We start from the raw sequence: 18,674 nt of genomic DNA on the forward strand, positions 1-18,674 counted from the left end.
ATGCAGGGCTCAAACTCCCAAACCGCGATATCACGACCTGAGCTGAAGTCGGACACTTAACCGACTGAGCCACCCAGGCGCCCCATGAAATATATTTTATAAGTAAGAATGTTAATGTAGCTAATTAGGTTAATTTTTTTATATTATAAAGGAAACCAACATCCACTGGACTTTCCCAACATCAACATATGTAAATCATACTGTCCTGTGCACTCATAATGGCACTTTACCATTACAGTTTATTTTACTATAAACTGTACTAGTACTAAATACTATATTACAGTTTGCTGTTTTCATGTTGTATTATGTAAAACATATCTTTAGGAACCAGACAGCCCTTAGTTTGACCTAATCTTTACCACCTTCTAAGTATGTGTCTTTGGAAAAGCCAGTTAAACTTGGTGAGCTTTAATTAGTTCAGGTGCAAGATGAGTGTAGAAATACCTGCTGGAATGTTGTGTTAAGATGCTGTTGAGATATTCTAAGTAAAATGCCAATGGTATAAGTTTAAGACACCTTGAACAGACAAGACATGGTTACTGCTGTCTTTAACAACGGTTCCCATTGTCCCTGAGTGCAAACTAAACACACATGTACACCTCTACGTGTATAGGGTCTACTGTTTTCTCTTAGAACCTCATATACATGAAGTTGCCTTTGAATGCAAAGTTCATAGAGACCTATTTACTTCAATCGCCAAATATTAACATAGCATTATATTCTGTTTGTTGTTCTTCATCACCTGTCATTTTGATGTTAGGACATAGTTTTATAATAAAAATAATATTTGTTCAGAGTATAACATGAGAAACATGTACTGAACATTTAATATGTATGAGGCTCAAGCATTATAAATACATTATTTTAACCTCAACTCACATCTCTATCATATAGGTGTTATTATCATACCCATATTAGGAAAGAAACATCTAAGCGACAGAGAGTTTGGTTAATTTTGAGAGTTTTAACTGGTTTTAAAGACTTGAGTGTTTTTTTAAACCCCTCAAAATGGAAGCAATGGGATGAGCTCTTTGAGGATAACTAACAGTGGAGGGTAGTCTGAGGTTGGTCAAGTCACGGAGGTTTTGACTCTCCCTAAGGAGTATCTTTGTACTTATAAACAGCAATAGACAACAATACTGTGTCCAAGTGATAAGGAAGTATGTGTAGATGGTAAACACTTTGTAAATCGTTTTGCCCCTATGATCGCAGGATTAAAAGCTCTTTGAGGTAAACGCTCAACATCTTATTATATTGTTTTATTTTTTACAGAACAAATAATTGCTGTTCAATATGTCTCGAGGCTTATATAATGCTTAAAACTGTTAGTATAATTCTCAAGAAACTGTTAGCAATGGTGACCTTTGAAGAAGGACCTGGTGATGGAAGAGATATTACTGATTTTGTCTGGGTCAAAATACAGATGTCCTCTCCAGTCAATCTCCCCGAAAATCGTATTTGAGTTAAAAATGCATATATTTTATGCAGACTGGTTTCTATATGAATATATACTTGCATCTTTATTAAAAAGTAGTAAATTATTTGTTTCCTTGAGATGCTTAACGTTTAATAGTGCAGGAAATTGTGTTCTTGAAAATATCGATCATCCATTGACCTAGGATATAATTGATCAGGCAGAGATGCTTTGGTCGCAAGTAAATTGGTTAAAAAAAAAAAAAATACATCATACCCATGGACCAACGCGTTACCATAGAGCTTATATTTTTACTTGATTTTATAGAAGTTTGATAAATTATATCCCTAATCTATACGTAGTTATTTTCATTAGATGCTGAATTTGAAAAAATGTAGACTATAAATCAGCTTTATAGTCAATCAGCACTTTGCAAATCTGACTAAAATCAAATTGAGATTATACAATGGAAATTTCCAAGTTTCTTTCAATAAACAATTAGATTGCTTACAGCTGTGTCTTTATTAGAATAAAATATAAACCACATGAAAAAATTTTCAAACTGTAAAATATCAAGCGATAAGGGGCTAAGGTTGTGAATAGATTAAGTATAACACTACATTGGGAATTTAGGATGATTATCATTTCCATTGGATAATGATTTAATTTTCTAAGATACTGCGATTTGCATTCTAAATCTTAAACAAAATTTTAGGCAACATCTTCTTCCCATAGTGTTTTGTTTTGTTTTTTCCCTAAGCATTTTATTTAAAAAGAACTGAGCCCAGCAAGGTTATAATTTATTTATTAGCATAAATTGTCCAAATCTATTTATTGTCTGAACTGTGCAGATGAGCACTTGGCTAAGGTGTAGAATGCCCACTTGATTAGCAAATTCTTCTACTTGGATCAGCAAAGCCAGCTTATATAGGAAATAAAATAAGATGGGTTTCTTTACATTTCAATCACAAAACTATTGCCTCAAGGTAATTTTCTGGGAAACAGGGGAAGACTATGCATTTTGTAGAAGCTGTTTTACATAATTATATTTAGTCCTTTTAACATTTCACCAAACTTCACATAGTAATTTTTGTTTAGGTAGATGTCACCAACTGACATCCCCATTAAAGTTTATTACTACTCCTGACCTTGTTAGGGGGTAATTATAGAGATATACAATGATTTTAGACTAAAATACCTGACAACAATATATACCTCTGTAGATTTATATATTAAAAAGTATGCCTAAAAAGTGAGTTTCAATTCGTTTCAGAGTTGGTAGCATTTATAACCTAAAAGGTCAAATTTACCATTTGTTGGATACAAAGCTGCCAGCAAATTCGTGTAACTTAGGGAATTCCTCACCTCTAGAAAATCAGTTCACTTTTTTCTTTAGCTTTTAGAATTTGTAGAATAGTCTTAGAACATTTCCAATGTGGCAGGTTTGTCCTCTGAGACCTTAGTTGGGTACCTCAATGCTGTGAGCTCCACTTGGCTAGCAATGGACGCTGAAGCATTTCTCTTCCATAGAGTTCTTAGAAATGAGATGTGAAATATCATATTTTCTAGACTATTCTTTCCCTGACATATTTGGCTTATCAGAGATTGAAGACTTGCTCATGTGATTGTTTTCTGAATTCCTGTAGTTGCAAGACACTTAGTGACTCCAAGAAATAGTCCAGCTTATAATCTAACTATACCTACCAAGATGCATGGATATTTGTTGCTGAGGGAATCAGAGTTTGTACCGTCTTCATCATGACTAAAACGGTGGCTGTTCAACTTCTTCAGAAGCCCCTTGTAGTGCTCTATCAGATGATGGGTCAAAGCTTCACTACCACTTAATCAGATGGAATCATCTAGAACAAATGAATGAGTTATATTAAAATATATATGTGAGTTATGCCAAAATAGTCCAGATGGAGATTTATAAATATCCCCAAATGATTTATTCACTAATATGTTTGATCAATAGATCAAGTAGATATAGATTGGTTTAAAGTATGTAAATAGATATAGATTTTCTTTGAAAATTTTACTTGTGAACTCTGCTTTCAGAAAGTTTCTATGCAGTCATCCAGGCTGAGAAATTTCTTTCTTTCTTTCTTTTTTTTTTTTATTTAATGTGTATTCATTTTTGAGAGACAGAGAGAGAATCTGGGGGCTGAGAGAGAAGGGGACAGAGGATCTGAAGTGGGCTCTGTGCTGACAACAGAGAGACTGATGCGGGACTTGAACTCATGAACCGTGAGATGAACCTGAACCCAAGTCAGTCGCTTAACCAACTGAGACACCCAGGTGCCCCTAGGCCCAGTATTTTCTAAGACAAAGTACTTCTCTTTTTCTTGTAAGTAGAAGAAATTAATGAAAACATCAGGAAATCGCTTTCTCATTGTACGTAACATTTATAATGTCTCTCCCTTCTGCTTATTTATAATAAATAATCTGCTCATAAATAAATATCCGCTCATTCTGGGTGAAAAGGAAAATTATGTGAGGATAACAACCTCTAACTACTTGAAAGGGTTAAAGACGATTTATCCCAAGCCTTCTTAAACATGATCACTTGCTTTGATCTGATGTCACTAGACTGAGTGGGCTGGATGTCTAAACGCTCTTTCTGACACACAGCTGGGCCCAAGGAACTTGCTTAGTCCAGTCCATTGTAGCAGAATCAATTCTTTCCTTGCTCATCTTATCCTGAAATCGTTACACTCAGAAGAGTTTATTGCTAGCTTATTTTTATTCAGATGCTGTTATGAACAGATATGAAAAGATGTATGGGTATTTGGGCAGACGGAGCCAGGGGCAGGTTTTCAGTCATGATAGACTAAACTTTTAATCTTAAAAAGAATGAAAAGAGAGTGAAAATTAGGAACCAAAATAATTTATAAACCTTGGTCTCAGTAGTGTAAGGTAATACGGAATTGTTTAATACAGACAATGTATTCTAAGCCAAAAATATTCAGTTATGTAAACCTAAGCATACAGAGTATGCCTTTTTAAAACAGAAGCTTCCCATTTGCTCACTTCATTCTGTTAAAAACATGGTCTCAGGCGGACTAGAATTCTGTTGGATTTTCTCTTGTTTCTCGATAGGCACCAGTTCTTGGGATGCCGGGCTAATTATATGTGGGTGATAGTATGTCCTTCCTCTTAGACTTCTGTGGTAGGCTGCTTTGTTTTCTAATTCTTTGTTTCTGAAATTTGAAATGCGTAAGAATTGCTGATCTCCTTGTCTGTAATCTTGGGTTTATATGAATATTCTTTAAAGAATCTTGAAGATATCCAAGCTCCAGAGAACCAGAGGGCTCAGAATCAGGGATGTTTTCTTATCATTGTCAGGCCAGAGACCTCAGCCGTCCACCCCTGAAGAGTCTGTTCATTCCAAGCAGTGGAATGAACCCTGGCTGTGTGTGAGACTTGATTTAGAGATCTCTATGTCTTGAAACTGACCTAGAGATTCTGATCTAACTGGTCTGAGGTGTGGCTATTTTAATTCTCCACACATAATTCTAGAACCCAGAGCTCAAAGGCTTATTTTCAAAATAAGTGAATATTTTCAGGGGCGCCTGGGGGGCTCAGTCAGTTAAGTGTCCGACGTTGGCTCAGGTCATGATCTCACAGCTCGTGGGTTTGAGCGTCAGGCTCTGTGCTGACAGCTCAGAGCCTGGAGCCTGCTTCAGATTCTGTGTCTCCCTCTCTCTCTGTCCCTCCCCGCTCGTACTGTGTCTCTCAAAAAATGAATAAAACTTTTAAAACATAAAGAAAAATAAGTAATAGTTTTCAGAAAGTAGCCATGTACATAACAGTTTGAAGACCCCCCCCTCCCTTGTTTATTTTGGTACATCTAGTTTAGCTGCATGGGGGTTAGGAAGAAAGAATGGTGTATGAGATGTTTTTATGTAGAAGTTTGATCTAAGCACTAGAAACCAAACGGGGAGATTTTACATGTTAAGTCCTTCAGATATGTTCCAAAAATAACCCTAAAACAAAACCACTGGGCTTTAATAGATGGCCGTTCCATGACGACCAGTGTTTCTCAAAATGTGACTCTCAGACCGTCCGTAGCAGTACCTTCTGGGCACATGGTACACTGTGAAATTCCTGGGTCCCGAATCTGACTCCTGTATCCTAATCTCTGGAGGGTGGGAGCCAGGCTTTCCACGTCATTACAGAAACACTCAGGGCAAGACTCACCAATGTCGTCAGCTCAAGCTCTGACAGGCACACCGGGTGGCTCTCCCTGCTTCTTACAGCAGAGCATCCCCGAGTAAGGCCAGCCTGTAGATTCAAATCTTATGGAGATCTTTTTTCCTGTTCCACAGATTATTGGGATTCAACTATCAGCAAGGCAGTGTGTTCACTGGGCAAATACACAGATCAGGAAAATACGTGCCTCATTAGTTCAGTGGTGGTGTTACTGCAGAGGTTCAAAAGGGCTGTGCAAAGTGACTCGCTCACCTCAGCCTACGTGTGTACGACGGGTATAGAATACCATGTGTATTGTGTAACTCCCCGTGTTCAAGAGGATGGAGTGTTGCTGGAGAGAATTATATGCATCTCAGTGCTCCTGAAATGCTGGCAGTTGGGGTGACTTCGTAGGAGAACGTGTCAGCGTGGAGAGCACATTCTTATGAGAGGCAATGGCTGTTCCGTGTAAGAGAACAAATGTGTGTTGGTCATGTTGAAATCTTAAGTGGCACTTCACTGGGTGTGCCTCTCACCTTTAGGGTCACACTCAGGAGGCCATCATGTTTGGGGAGATACGTAGCTAACAGTTACAGTCTTGCAGTACATCGCACAAAGTGACATGTGCTTTACAGGCATTGTTATTTTCTCGTGCTACGGTCCAATGAAGAAGATATGGTTTTTATTTCCACTTTCCACGACAGGAAATTGAGGTTGGAAGAGCATGAATACCTTGCCCACAGCCACACGACTTAGCGGAAGAGCAGAGATACAAGCCCTTCTCTTTGATTCAGAATCCGCACACCTATTCTGTAGGTAGACCAGTACTCCTCAGTACAGAATGACTCCCCACACTCAAATCCGTTTCCTACGGCTGTTACTACTCACGAGGGGGTCCGGGGCCACAGAAATCTGTTCTCTCCTGCACATGGAGGTCAGAAGTTTGAAATCACAGTGTCGGCAAGGCTGTGTTTCCTCTGACGCCTTGGTGGCGGGACCCTTGTTGAAGCTGCGGTTCATTGTCTTGGCCTTTCTTGTGTGCAGCCACACTGCTTTCACTGTCATCTGGCAGTTTTCCTGTGTTTCTGTCTGTCTCAAGTTTTCCCTCTTATGGTAAGAAAACTAGTCACTGGATTAGGGCCCACCTTAATCCAGTGTGACCACATCTTAATTCTGTTACATTTGCAAAGAATGCGTCTTCAACTGAGGTCACATTCAGGCTTTCCCAGTAGACATGATAGACATGATTTTTTTTGCCGCCCCCCCCCCCCCGGGGCAGAGGTGCGGTAGTGTGGGAGGGGCACTGCTCAAGCCAACTAGCCTTTGTCAGTGCCTCTGCAAACTTTGAAGCCATGTGACAGTGTATGGGCTTTTATTTCTGCTACTCAGCCTTAGCTCCAATGTCAGATTTCCGCTGAAATACTTGTCTTTTTTTTCTTTTCTCACACCATGCCTCCTGTGATTTCTGTCACATTTTGAGGAGGAAGAGAGTGGGGAGTGGAGCATACTCACTATACAGTAGACTATGTCTCAGTTCTTTTATATCTTACAGATCTACTGAGACAAGGCATTTCTGTATGGCAGACCTCCGCTAACAGTTCTGATTAATAGTATGAAAATAACAACATTGGGACACCTGGGTGACTCAGTCAGTTAAGTGTCCAGCTTTGACTCAGGTCATGATCTTATAGTTCATGGGTTTGAGCCCTGCATGGGGCTCTGTGCTGACAGCTTGGAGTCTGGAGCCTCCTTTGGAGCCCGTGTCCCCCTTTCTTTTCCCTTCCTCTGCTTGTGCTTTGTCTCTCTGTCTCAGTGATAAATAAACATTAAAAACAATAACATTGATTGCTCCCTAGCTCTTTCCAAAGTCCACACTCAACTTCTTCTATGAAGCTTCACTGTCTCTGAGATCCCCTGATGGTGATAAAAATATGGGGAACAATTTTGCCGAGTAGGAGGTTTGGAGAAAGGGGTGTCGTGATTTACCGTGTAAAGGAAGAAAATGGTTATTTACAATATTGGATGGAGACTAGAAATATGATGAGGCAAAGTGAGAAGGAAATCAAAATTGTTCCAAGTTTGTCTAGAATGTGGAATGTGATCTGATGAAGACCCCAGGGTCTTAACACTCTAAGATGGAAGGAAATTGGAAAGTTACAGCTCATTTTTAGGAGCAGGGCAAGAGGGAAGGGAAAGGGATTCAAGGAAGGTGGAATTAAGTCATTTCTTCAAAGATTGCTTGTCCAAGAAAAAAATAGTATGGGTGCTTTAGAGGAATAGGTATCCATGTAGAGTCCTCAACAACCGAAGACTGTGATGTTAGGTAGGCAGGCACATCGAAAGACGTAAGAACAACCTGTACCCTAAAGTTAGGGATCGTGATCTTCGGGGATCCAGAGCTTGCAGTATCTATCATACTCTTGAGCTAGAAGACAAGGGTATTGGTCTGGCCAGTAGCACAGCTATTAGGGTGCAAACTATGGAAAAACTAGCTTTGTTTGTTTGTTTTTCCTTTTTTTTGTGTACCCTAACTGTTCCCTACTCTAGCACGTTTCTCCATGAATGAGCAAGAAGAGAGAAATAATTGTAGAATATTAAAATATCAGACATAGTATTATCGATAATCATTATATTTATCCCATTCATTAGAGAGTATGTGCTGTTTGGAGTTCACATATCCTTGGACATAAAGGATTTGACATTAACTTCTGACTCCCCCTGCCATCCTCTGTTTAGATCTGTGCACTGCCCAAAATGAATGCATCTCTTGGATAACATCAAACAAGAGGAGGGGGAAGTGCAGAAATGCCTGGAATTAGGATCCGCCTATTACAATAGTTTGCGCACAGTAGACCTCCAGTAACTGTTTGCCGCGTAGTTGAAAGTAATCCAAAGTTAAACAGTCACCCACAGAATAGCAAACAGGAGGGCCACGAGTGACCGTGTTCGGAGAGATGACAGCTCAAATTCTCCAGAGACCGAGTCCCAGTGCACCGCATTGTACCAGGCAAGCTCTCACATGCTGCAGTGAGCGTGCTGTTCATTTTCATTCCCCCACTGCTGTCAGGACTGACACCCCCGCACCTCCTCAGCAACGCGTCTTGCCTCTCGGAACACCTAGGAACCGGCGGTGGGTAGCTGCAGTTGTTACTTGATCCTGTAGCCTATCCCACGGTTTAGTTTTGATAGGTAGAGTGTCTGAACTCCGAAGATATCACAATTACTGGATAAGTGTTTGTTTTTGTCTTTCCACAAACAGAAAACAAAAGGACACTGTGTTCATTTCTTGTCAAACAAGAAATATTCCTAAGAGACCTTTTTCTTGTTTGGTGCAAACTCTAATAAAATTTGACAGAGAATGTTTTTCTTTGGGTAAACGTTTGGCGGTGAGTAGATATCTGCCACGGATGCCAAGTCGTTCATTTCATAGCTCCGGTCTACTGGCTTTCCATTTTTGCATATCTTTCTCTGTGTAGAGGTGAAAGGGCTGTGGCATATATATATATATTTCTTACAAGAAAAGAGAAAAAAAAAGTTCACATATCTGGGATTCTGTTCAACATTCTTCCTTTCAGAATTAGTGAAAAAAAAGAAGGAAAGGAAAATGAGTTTTAAATATAAATTCTGGATTTTTTTTTTTTTTTTGCAAAATTGAGAATTGGCAAGATGTTTTCATCTCGGAATGAGTTGATTCTGAAAGTATTACTATAGAATTGATAAGTATAAAATACAGCATCATATGATGACTAGAGCATCGCATGGGACATAGACCCATCGAGTCACTACACTGAACATCTGAAACTAATGTAACATTAAGGAAAGCAAAAAATAATTAGAAAATACTTCTCATCTTTGGTGTTCAGTTCATTTTCTGACTCATGACAAGACAGAGTTTTTAAAAATGTTTTATGCAAACTTGACAAACTCGAGTAGAAGAAGAGACATCTTGTTTTTCCCACTGACTTTCTCTTAGGAAAGAAAATGCCTGTTCCAGATGACTGTGGCAAACTTCTCAGAAATCATTCTCCAACCATGGATCATAACCCAGTCAGCAAAGGAGTGGGAGTTACAATAATTGGCTTAAATTAATCTACTGGGGTAATGATGGTGTTAGGAAGTTGAGCACAATGCCTTCTATAATAACACTCCTTTGAATTAATGTTCTAATTAAATGAGAGAACTAAAATATTCAGAATTATGCCTGGAACACTATCGGGGTTTAGTGCATAGTTAGTATTCTTGAAAGTGTTGTGTGATTCTCAAACTCCTATCCAGTTGATGCCAAATCCTATGTTTAATTTTTGAGAGAAGTTTCTTATTTCTCAGAGCCATCATAAACACCGTGATCACATCCAGCCTGTACCCTTCTGGTATTTTTATGTGCTATATCTTCCTAATTCTGGTTGTAAGACTGAGCCATTGAGCAGAAGTGTTACTGTTTTGCCAAAATTCTTTTTCCCTGGCCTCACTGAAGTATACGGTGAGATTGCCCTCCATTAGTCACCTCGGAACAGCTCTAAATTTTCTTTCTTCTTGATCTCATGTATCTAAATCATTATATTATTGGATTATATTATTGGATTAGCATTCTGTTCATTTTTCTAATTCAGCATTGTTTTCTCATGTGCCGCCCACATTTCTAGGTTCATTTTTCTCTGCGAGCTTTGGTTCCACTGTTAGTTTAAAATTTTTTAAGCTTATTTATTCATGGGGGGAGTAGAAGGGGCAGAGAGAGAGGGAGAGAGAATCCCAAGCAGGCTCTGTGCTGTCAGTTCTGACTCTGACACGGGGCTTGAACCCATGAACTGTGAGATCATGACCTGAGCCAAAACCAAGAGTCAGAGGCTTACCTGACTGAGCCATTAAGATGCCCCAATTCCTGTTACTGTAAAATTGTTTACAGCACAATTCAGAGGTGTTTACTAGTGTCTACAGGGAAAGGCAGCCTCTGTGATAGCCAGGTGTGACCACTGCCTCCTGTACTTACACCGTGTTTAATTCCCTCTCTTGGATGTAGGCTGGACATAACGAATTGATGATTCTAATGAACAGGCTACAATTGAAAGTGATGGAGTGTCCCTTGTGAGATTAGGGTACATAAGGACAGTGGCAGCCTCCCTGGAACTCTCTCGCTGGCTCTTTGTCAGCACTGCTCATTCTGGGGGAGGTCGGTGGACAGGCTGTAAAAGCAGCACGGTGGAGAAGCACGGATGGCGAGAGACTGAGGCTGAGGTTACACTCGTGTCCATGGCCACCGGTACAGCCTTCACAGGAGACTGCAGCCACAGTCCATATGGTCACCTGCAGCCTTCCCAGAAAGCTCGATGCAGATTTAGCCAATCTAGGATTCCTGACCCACAGGAACTGAGATAATAAGTCTGTCATTGTTAAGCCACTAAGTTTGAGACAACTTGTTACACAGCAATAGACACTTAATGCATCTGTCCTTGATGTGGAGATTCCCTTGATTTTGCCCTAAGATCTCCATATTTTGAGTCATGTCCTTCCTTTCAGCTTCTGATGTTTCTGCCTGTTGTAGTTTCCTTCCTTTACCCCATGTGGGGCAGGTGGGTGGCTCAATGGGTTGAGCATCTGAGTCTTGATTTTGTCTCAGATCATGATCTCACGGTTCATGAGATGATTGAACCCCTTGTCGGGACCCATGCTGAGAGCATGAGGGCTGCTTCTGTGTGTCTCCCTCTGCTCCTCTCCCCTACTCATGCTCTTTCTCTTTCTAGAAAGAAAGAAAGAAAGAAAGAAAGAAAGAAAGAAGGAAGGAAAGGAAGGAAGGAAGGAAAGAAAGAAAGAAAGAAAGAAAGAAGAAAGAAAGAGGAAGGAAGGAAAGAAAGAAAGAAAGAAGAAAGAAAGGAAGGAAGGAAAGAAAGGGAGGGAGAGAGAGGGAGGGAGGAAGAAAAATGAAAAACAAAAAAATGAAAGAAATTGCACATGGAAACCATCTTGTACAACACGACATAATTTCAGCTTTGTGTCTTTCTTGTCCTTGGTCTCTTTCTCCTAATTTCCACATCACACCCTGCAGTCACCTGTATCTTCTGTCTGCAAGGCCACTAATTTGTGGCTGTTAGGTTTCTCTTTCTGATGTGTTTATCTCCTGTATGCAAAACATTCCACGTATATGAAACCATCACAGACAAGCCATTTCTCTCTGCTTCTCAGTGGTGTCCATCTTGCTGAATCTATAAAACTTTCCTGTGTTAGCCTTCATGGGAGTTGCCCACTCCTCTGAAAGTCCTTCTCTGGGTTTGCACTGATCCGCGTGGGGTGATGGATTTTTAAAGAGATTTCATTAAGGAGAGCTTTAAACATGATAGCTTGTTTAACTGATTAAGTCCAATTAGCCAAGTATTCAAACATTACTGCTACCGTTTTGACATCATTAAAAATTATTACAATTGAGGAACTATCACTCAGAGCTTGGTTCTGTCCTCCATGCAGCCTCCTGCACAAGTCGACAACTCTTTTCCCGACTGGAGTTTCAGTCAGTGCTAACCCTGATTCTGACACAGCCCGTCAAAAAGAATAAAGCTCGACAAATGCAGCTTTAAATCTCCCTCTTCTCCTCTTGCAGTATCTGTGCCCCCACAGCTTGGGTCCCCTCTAGATAAAAACAACAGTTCTTAATTCTGGCTCTTCCTTTCTCATTAGGGAAAAGGGATGGTTCACTCATAGTTCTTGTGGGTCAGCGTTCAACGAAACACAATATGTTTATAAAAATAAATCTTAAAAAAATAGAGACTCTTTTTCAATGTCAGCTGTTGATCACGTATAGGAAAACAATGTTATAATATCAATGGAAGAAGTATCATTGTAACTTAAATCACCTAAAAGAGATGGGAATAAGATAAAAAGTTTCATGAAATATGTGGTCTAAGCGCATCTTGTTGAACATTAGTGATAAGAATATGGGAAATTGGAGGGACGCCTGGGTGGCTCAGTCGGTTGAGCATCCGACTTCGGCTCAGGTCATGATCTCATGGTTCCTGGGTTCAAGCCCTGCGTCAGGCTCTGTGCTGACAACTCAGAGCCTGGAGCCCACTTCGAATTCTGTGTCTCCCTCTCTCTCTCTGCCCTCCCCTTCTCATGCTCATGCTCTGTCTCTGTCTCTCTCTCGCACTCAAAAATAAATAAACATTAAAAAAAAAGAATATGGGAAAGTAGAATATGAAAAGATAAATCAACTACTTAGGTATCTCTGTTATAATTGCTGTAGATAAAAGTTTATTTCTACACTTTTCAGAAAAGGCTCACTATGATTAAAACGGGTGTAAAAATTGCTCACATCTCCTCATGTGAAATCAAACAGGTTCTTCCCTAAATTCTCCACTACTTTTGATTGACAAGCTATTTGACCAAATGTGAAATTTCTGTTGTTACAACTAACATGGTTTTTTTTCAGCCTTTTACCAAATATGGGCTATAAACTTTCCAGTTATTTGAAATCGTTCTATTCCCTCTACTCAAGACAAACCATAACGCATTGAGTCAAATATTTTCTAGAAACAATTACGGATGCTGATCCTAGTGTTTTCATTTACATTGAATTTGTCTACAATTGCCTGTACTCATTGTTTAAATCTCACTTTCACACAAAAGTGACTGTATTATATAAAGACATACCAGTAGCACAGAGTATTATACGTGTTTTCTCTCTGGAGACTCCCGGAAAGTTGTTACGTTCTCAGTTTGTGGGCAAACCCACTCCCTAAGCTAGGTGACAGTCACGTAATTATGCCATCACAGCGGGGTCCCATGAGGGTCGCCCCTACAGGGACAACTGCAAAGCACACTTGCTGTCCCTTTGCTTCGGTTCCTGTGACTTCTACTCCAGGAGACCAGCCGCGGAAACTTAAAAGGGAGGGTGAATTTCAAATCCTTTCAGGAAAAATGACATTAAAAAAACAACAACAAAAAACTGTTATTCCAGTTAGTTTTCTCCAGATTAAGGAAAAAGGACACCCAGACCTCTGAATATAAATAAAATAAACGAATCAGACACGTGGAGCAAATTTGATTAAAGTGTTGTAATTTAACACTCAAGTGAAAAGGTATTAAATAGAAGATTTTATATTTGGGTTTAGTAAAGTCAGTTCTGTGTGGAAATGTTGAGAGAGAATGACCCTAACGATCATCATGTGACAAAAGTCCTCAATTACCTTGAGGTTAATCTAAACAAATAATGACCTAAGTCTGTGAATAATCTACACAAAGTATCAATATATTGAGAAAATAATCTATTAGACAAAGTTGATAAAATCTGTTTCAAATCTTCCCTGGAGCAAGAAAAAAAAAACAACATGTAAATAAATTTGTGTTGTCCAAAACTAGTGAAGAGAAGAAACAAATTATTTTTGCCCTGCTCTGATCAGATTATGTCAGGAGTTGTGTGTTGTGTTTGAGATGTCATTATTTTATATAAAATGTATTGGAGGGGCCACCTGGGTGGCTCAGTCCTTTAAGCATCTGACTTTGGCTCAGGTCATGACCTTGCGGTTCATGAGTTCAAGCCCCGCATTGGTCTGTGTGCTGACAGCTCGGAGCCTGGAGCCTGCTTCAGATGCTGTGTTTCCCTCTCTCTCCCTGCCTCTCGCCCGCTCACACTGTCTCTGTCTCTCAAAAGTAAATAAATGTTAAAAAAAAAAAAAAAAGAAATTAAAATGCATCAGCTTATGGGAGCACATACTGAAGAGTCTGACCAATTTAGAAAAAGTCCAGAAAATCACCTTAGTTGAAACATAAAAAGCAGATATTTACAAAAAAGGAGAGAAATATGAATAATATTGCAGCTTTATATTACTGTATTCAGCCCTAGGCATTTGTAGGTCATGTACATGAACAAGTTAAAGTTGAACGTGGCTTTGAGCTGCATGGGTCTACCTACATGTGGATTTTTTTTTTTTATAAACATGGTACAATACTATAAATGCATTTTCTCTCCCTTATGATTTTTTAAATGACATTTTTTCCTCTAACTTTATTGTAAAAATGCAGTATATAATGCATATAACCTACAAAATATGTGTTAACTGTTTATGTCATTGGTAAGGCTTCCAGTCATGGGTAAGCTATTAGTTAATTTTTTTTTTTTTGGGTGGGGGGGTGGTCAGAAGTTACAGACAGAATTTTGGCTGAGGAGAGTGGATGGTGGGGACAGTTGGTGCCCCTAAGCCCCCATGTGACTCAAGGGTCAAGCATACTTCATCTTTCTGGGATTTGAAGAAGTTAACCTTTCTTCGTAAGATGGAGATTCGGTATCACAAGCACATAGGGGCACCGTGACCTTTTTATATTTGACTGAAATATAGAACTACCTGACTGAGACCTGGGAGAGGTAGGGTCGCAGGACCCAGTGGACCCTTTCTCAGTCAAGTTCATGTGCAAAATAGGATAAGAGTTAACTCAAAAGTTTTAGGGAGAAAAAGACAAATCTCACAAAAAGAGGTTGAAAAGAGTTTTCAGAAGGAACACGGAAGTCTTTGAGAAGGCATTTAAAGTCTGTTTCTAGGGACACGTACACAGAATGGGAAGGAGAAAAGGAGGTATAAAAAGTGTGGCTAGGAAGGACAAATATGAAAGGATTATGCTCATTGTAATGGAAATGAACTATCGCTAGTTAGAGTCCGGATTTATGAATATTAATTTGGAGGAAAGTAAGATATATAAATGAGAGTTATTAGGGTGTCTTTACAAACAGAAGCAGCTTCATAGTTGTTCACACGTAAGAAGAATGAAAAGCCGAGGGAGAGCCATAAAGAGAAAATGTGGTGATATGAATTCAGTAGAGACATAGCTGGAGGAAGGTAATAAAAAGAGGGCTGTACCCTTAGGAATAATGATGCCCTCCTAACGTGTGGCCATGCTGATTTAACTACCGTATTAATATCACATAATACATAAAGCTACCTGTATATATCTCTTTTAAGCCTAAAGAAAACCCAGAAGGAGGAATTAGCCCATTATGGTCCTATTATTTTCTTTTCTTATTCAGCATCTGTGAAGTTTTCTGGTAGCTATTGTTTCCAAGTAAGCAGTTCTATTCTGAAATCATACTATGTGGAACTGTCATGCCTCTCACCACAAAAGAGCTTGCCATCCACTGCAAGTTATATATTTAAACGCACGTTTATAAGCATATACATAATTGTGTTATCAAAAAGCATCTGATAGCTAACCTAAGTATAATAAAATTGTTACTCCTGAGCTTATAGAAGAATAACCATACCCACCTGGCAGATACCAGGAGCTGGTGTGTGAGAAGTGCTCCCAGTCATGGGGGCTATAATCCCATAGAACATCAAAAAATAAGCTGTAAAAATATACTCGAGCTTAGTTTGCTGAGTATCCCCATCACCAGAGCCAAACCCACATCTGAAAAACTAGGACACTAAAGGCAGGGACAGAAAATGGATTTTAAAATGGTTCCGTGATCGCAATACAAATAAGGAAAAACAAATGCACCCTAAAAAGTAGAAGAATTATTTGAAAAAAAAAAACAACTTTGCAATATATTTAACATTTAAATCAAACAAATTTAAACATTTAAATGAAATCAAATAATCAGCATTTTAAAGAGAATTGCTAAATTTAAGATTTAGAAGTTTGAGGTTGTAACTCGGATTCAGTTGTAATTAAACGGGGTACTCTCAGGTCCTTTAAGATGTCTTATGATTTCTTATTCTCTATGAATTCAGAGTTTGCAGAGTTTAGAATCTATGATTCTAAACAATATTTTACGACTCCCGTTTTTTTTTCCTTTTTATCTAGCAAATATCTGAATGCTAATTTGACAGATGCTAATGTAAATCATAGGGGTGCAGAGGGGAGCTCATTGTTCACTCACCCACGGTGCCAAGGCAGCTAGTGGGTGACAGGCACTGTGGAGAGAATTCACACTTCAGATCTGCAGCACTTTGGTTCAGCACTTTACTTCAGATTCAAGCATGAGGAAGGAACATTCAGCATTGGGGAAAAGGAAGGGAAGGAAGGAAGGAAGGAAGGAAGGAAGGAAGGAAGGAACGAATGAACACTTTAAGATAAAATGCCATTCAAAGCCATTAGGATGAGGAAGAAACATTCAGCATTGGAGAGAAGGAAAGAAGGAAGGAACACTTAAAGAGAAGATGTCATTCAAAGCCATTAGGATGAAGTCCAGAATTTCCCACAGCTTGTCTAATCATTGGGATTCTTGGGATGTTGGTTATTCACATGCTGGAGATACCGAGGAGCTGAGACACATCACAAAGGGCAAAAAACCTCACAAAGGGCAAAACAAAGCCCATAGGATCACCGAGTGGGCATTTGATGAAATTGGTGTCAGGAGGCCTACAGCTAGAAATCAGAATTCTGGAATGGAAACCATTTGGATTTGTTCGGGATAAAAGCAAAGAACAAGCTGGGGTGGATGGTCAATGCAGAGAGATCAGTAAGGATCGTGACAAACCATGAGGCCACTTGAACATCAGTCAGGTCTCACTTGCTCAGGGTGGTGGTGGTGTTTGGGCATTTCCAGGGAAAGGTAGGTGTGCTGTGACCAACAGGTTTCTGGTTCCTACAGGGCTGAAGGTTAAGGAAGCTAGGAGCTAAGCACAACATGTTCTCTAACTGCCACTTATGACTGTAGTCTTTTGAAAATATATTTTGAAGCTATATAAAGTCCATTTGAGTCTGAATCTTTGGGATACTTTCAATCAGTTTTACAGAGATGAAGCTTTTTGATTAGGTCTTAAACAGCTTGCCTTGTGTGCTATTCTGTGCAGGTGCCTGCCCTGTACTGCTTTCTGAGTTAGAGGTGAGATGATGTTGTGTCTTTTCCACTGAAAGCGTTGATGTCAAAAAACTTCTCTGACCCCAACCCTCATACCACAAAGTCACCAGAGCACTGTGTTCACGTGAACCTCAATTGCCCCGGACTGGGAAGGGAAGAGAGGACTCCCAGGTGATAATGTTTCAGTTCATGAAGCAGTTTGATTGCCTAGAAGAGACACCACTTAGGGGAATCGTAATTTTTCTCCAGAAAGTAATCATTAACTAATATTCATGTATCTACAGTCAGTATATCCAGGGTTCACATCTTGTGCTTTCAAGAGCCGTGTATAAATTCAGATACACAGAAATCTGTAAAAGAATGAAACCTATGTGAGGCTACAGTAAACAAAGGGGAAAACACCCAGAAGCCTTGGTTAAATTTTCATAGTAATGTCCTGGACCTTTCTTGGTTGAGCGTATATCTCAGGGTGGAAGGTTATTCTTGGAGTGAAGTTTCAAATTCTCGTTTATTACTCTTATTGCTGCAGTCACAACTCAGGACTAATGATGTGCAATACAAAGATACTCAAAAAGGAACATTTATGGTAGTTGGTTGGAATTAGCGTCGGAGTAATTTAGGGGTACTGTGGAGTGGGAATTTCGTTGAGCCCATTATCGGCCTCAGCACATTTGAGAAAATGTTTTGGTAGAAGGTGACAAAGGGTGTTTTGAAGTGGGATCCTGTGGTATCATACGAGTCTGTTAGATGTGCTGGCAAAGCTCAGACTTTATAGAAGTATATAATATATGCATATGCACACATATGTGGGTATGTAGCATAATATATATATATATATATATATATATATATATATATATATATATGATACCTGTAATTGATATGTACCCATAATGTGTATATATTATATACTATATTATTCATATATATTTATATGGAAATATATATAATGTGTATAATATTTTATGTATGTATTTCTGTACATATGTAAATATTATGTACTTATATTATGATACATACCCAGTACATTAGGTAATGCCCCTGGTGGGTTCTACACCAATATTTCATCATCAAACACAGTATTTGTCCAATAACATTTCAGTTCAGGTTTCTCGAATAAACATGTCTCTTCAGTTCAGGCTTTAGATTTAAACCAATCTTAGTGAAAAATAAAATAAAAACAACTTTGAATTTTTCAGAGCCTTTTAGATTTCAGGAGTACAAATAATTGTTGTTAGAGTAGCATCTTAGTGTTTTTATGTATATATTAAGGTATAAATTCATAAG

At 39.1% G+C, this 18,674-nt stretch overlaps 1 long non-coding RNA gene across 2 annotated transcripts; it reads right to left on the reverse strand.

Moving 5' to 3' along the window:
* Nucleotides 1-2,204: 2,204 nt before the first annotated feature.
* On the reverse strand, nucleotides 2,205-16,873 carry LOC125932568 (uncharacterized). Of its 2 annotated transcripts, none has more exons than XR_007460671.1 (3): nucleotides 16,464-16,873; nucleotides 3,119-3,273; nucleotides 2,205-2,336 (listed from the first exon to the last, which is right to left on the reverse strand). It is a non-coding gene; the product is annotated as an uncharacterized LOC125932568 (long non-coding RNA). The 2 variants fall into 2 exon arrangements; XR_007460672.1 differs by lacking the exon at nucleotides 16,464-16,873 and adding an exon at nucleotides 13,244-13,909.
* Nucleotides 16,874-18,674: the final 1,801 nt, after the last annotated feature.

Source organism: Panthera uncia, chromosome D2 (genome assembly GCF_023721935.1).
Source record: "Panthera uncia isolate 11264 chromosome D2, Puncia_PCG_1.0, whole genome shotgun sequence".
Classification (NCBI taxonomy): Eukaryota; Metazoa; Chordata; class Mammalia; order Carnivora; family Felidae; genus Panthera; species Panthera uncia.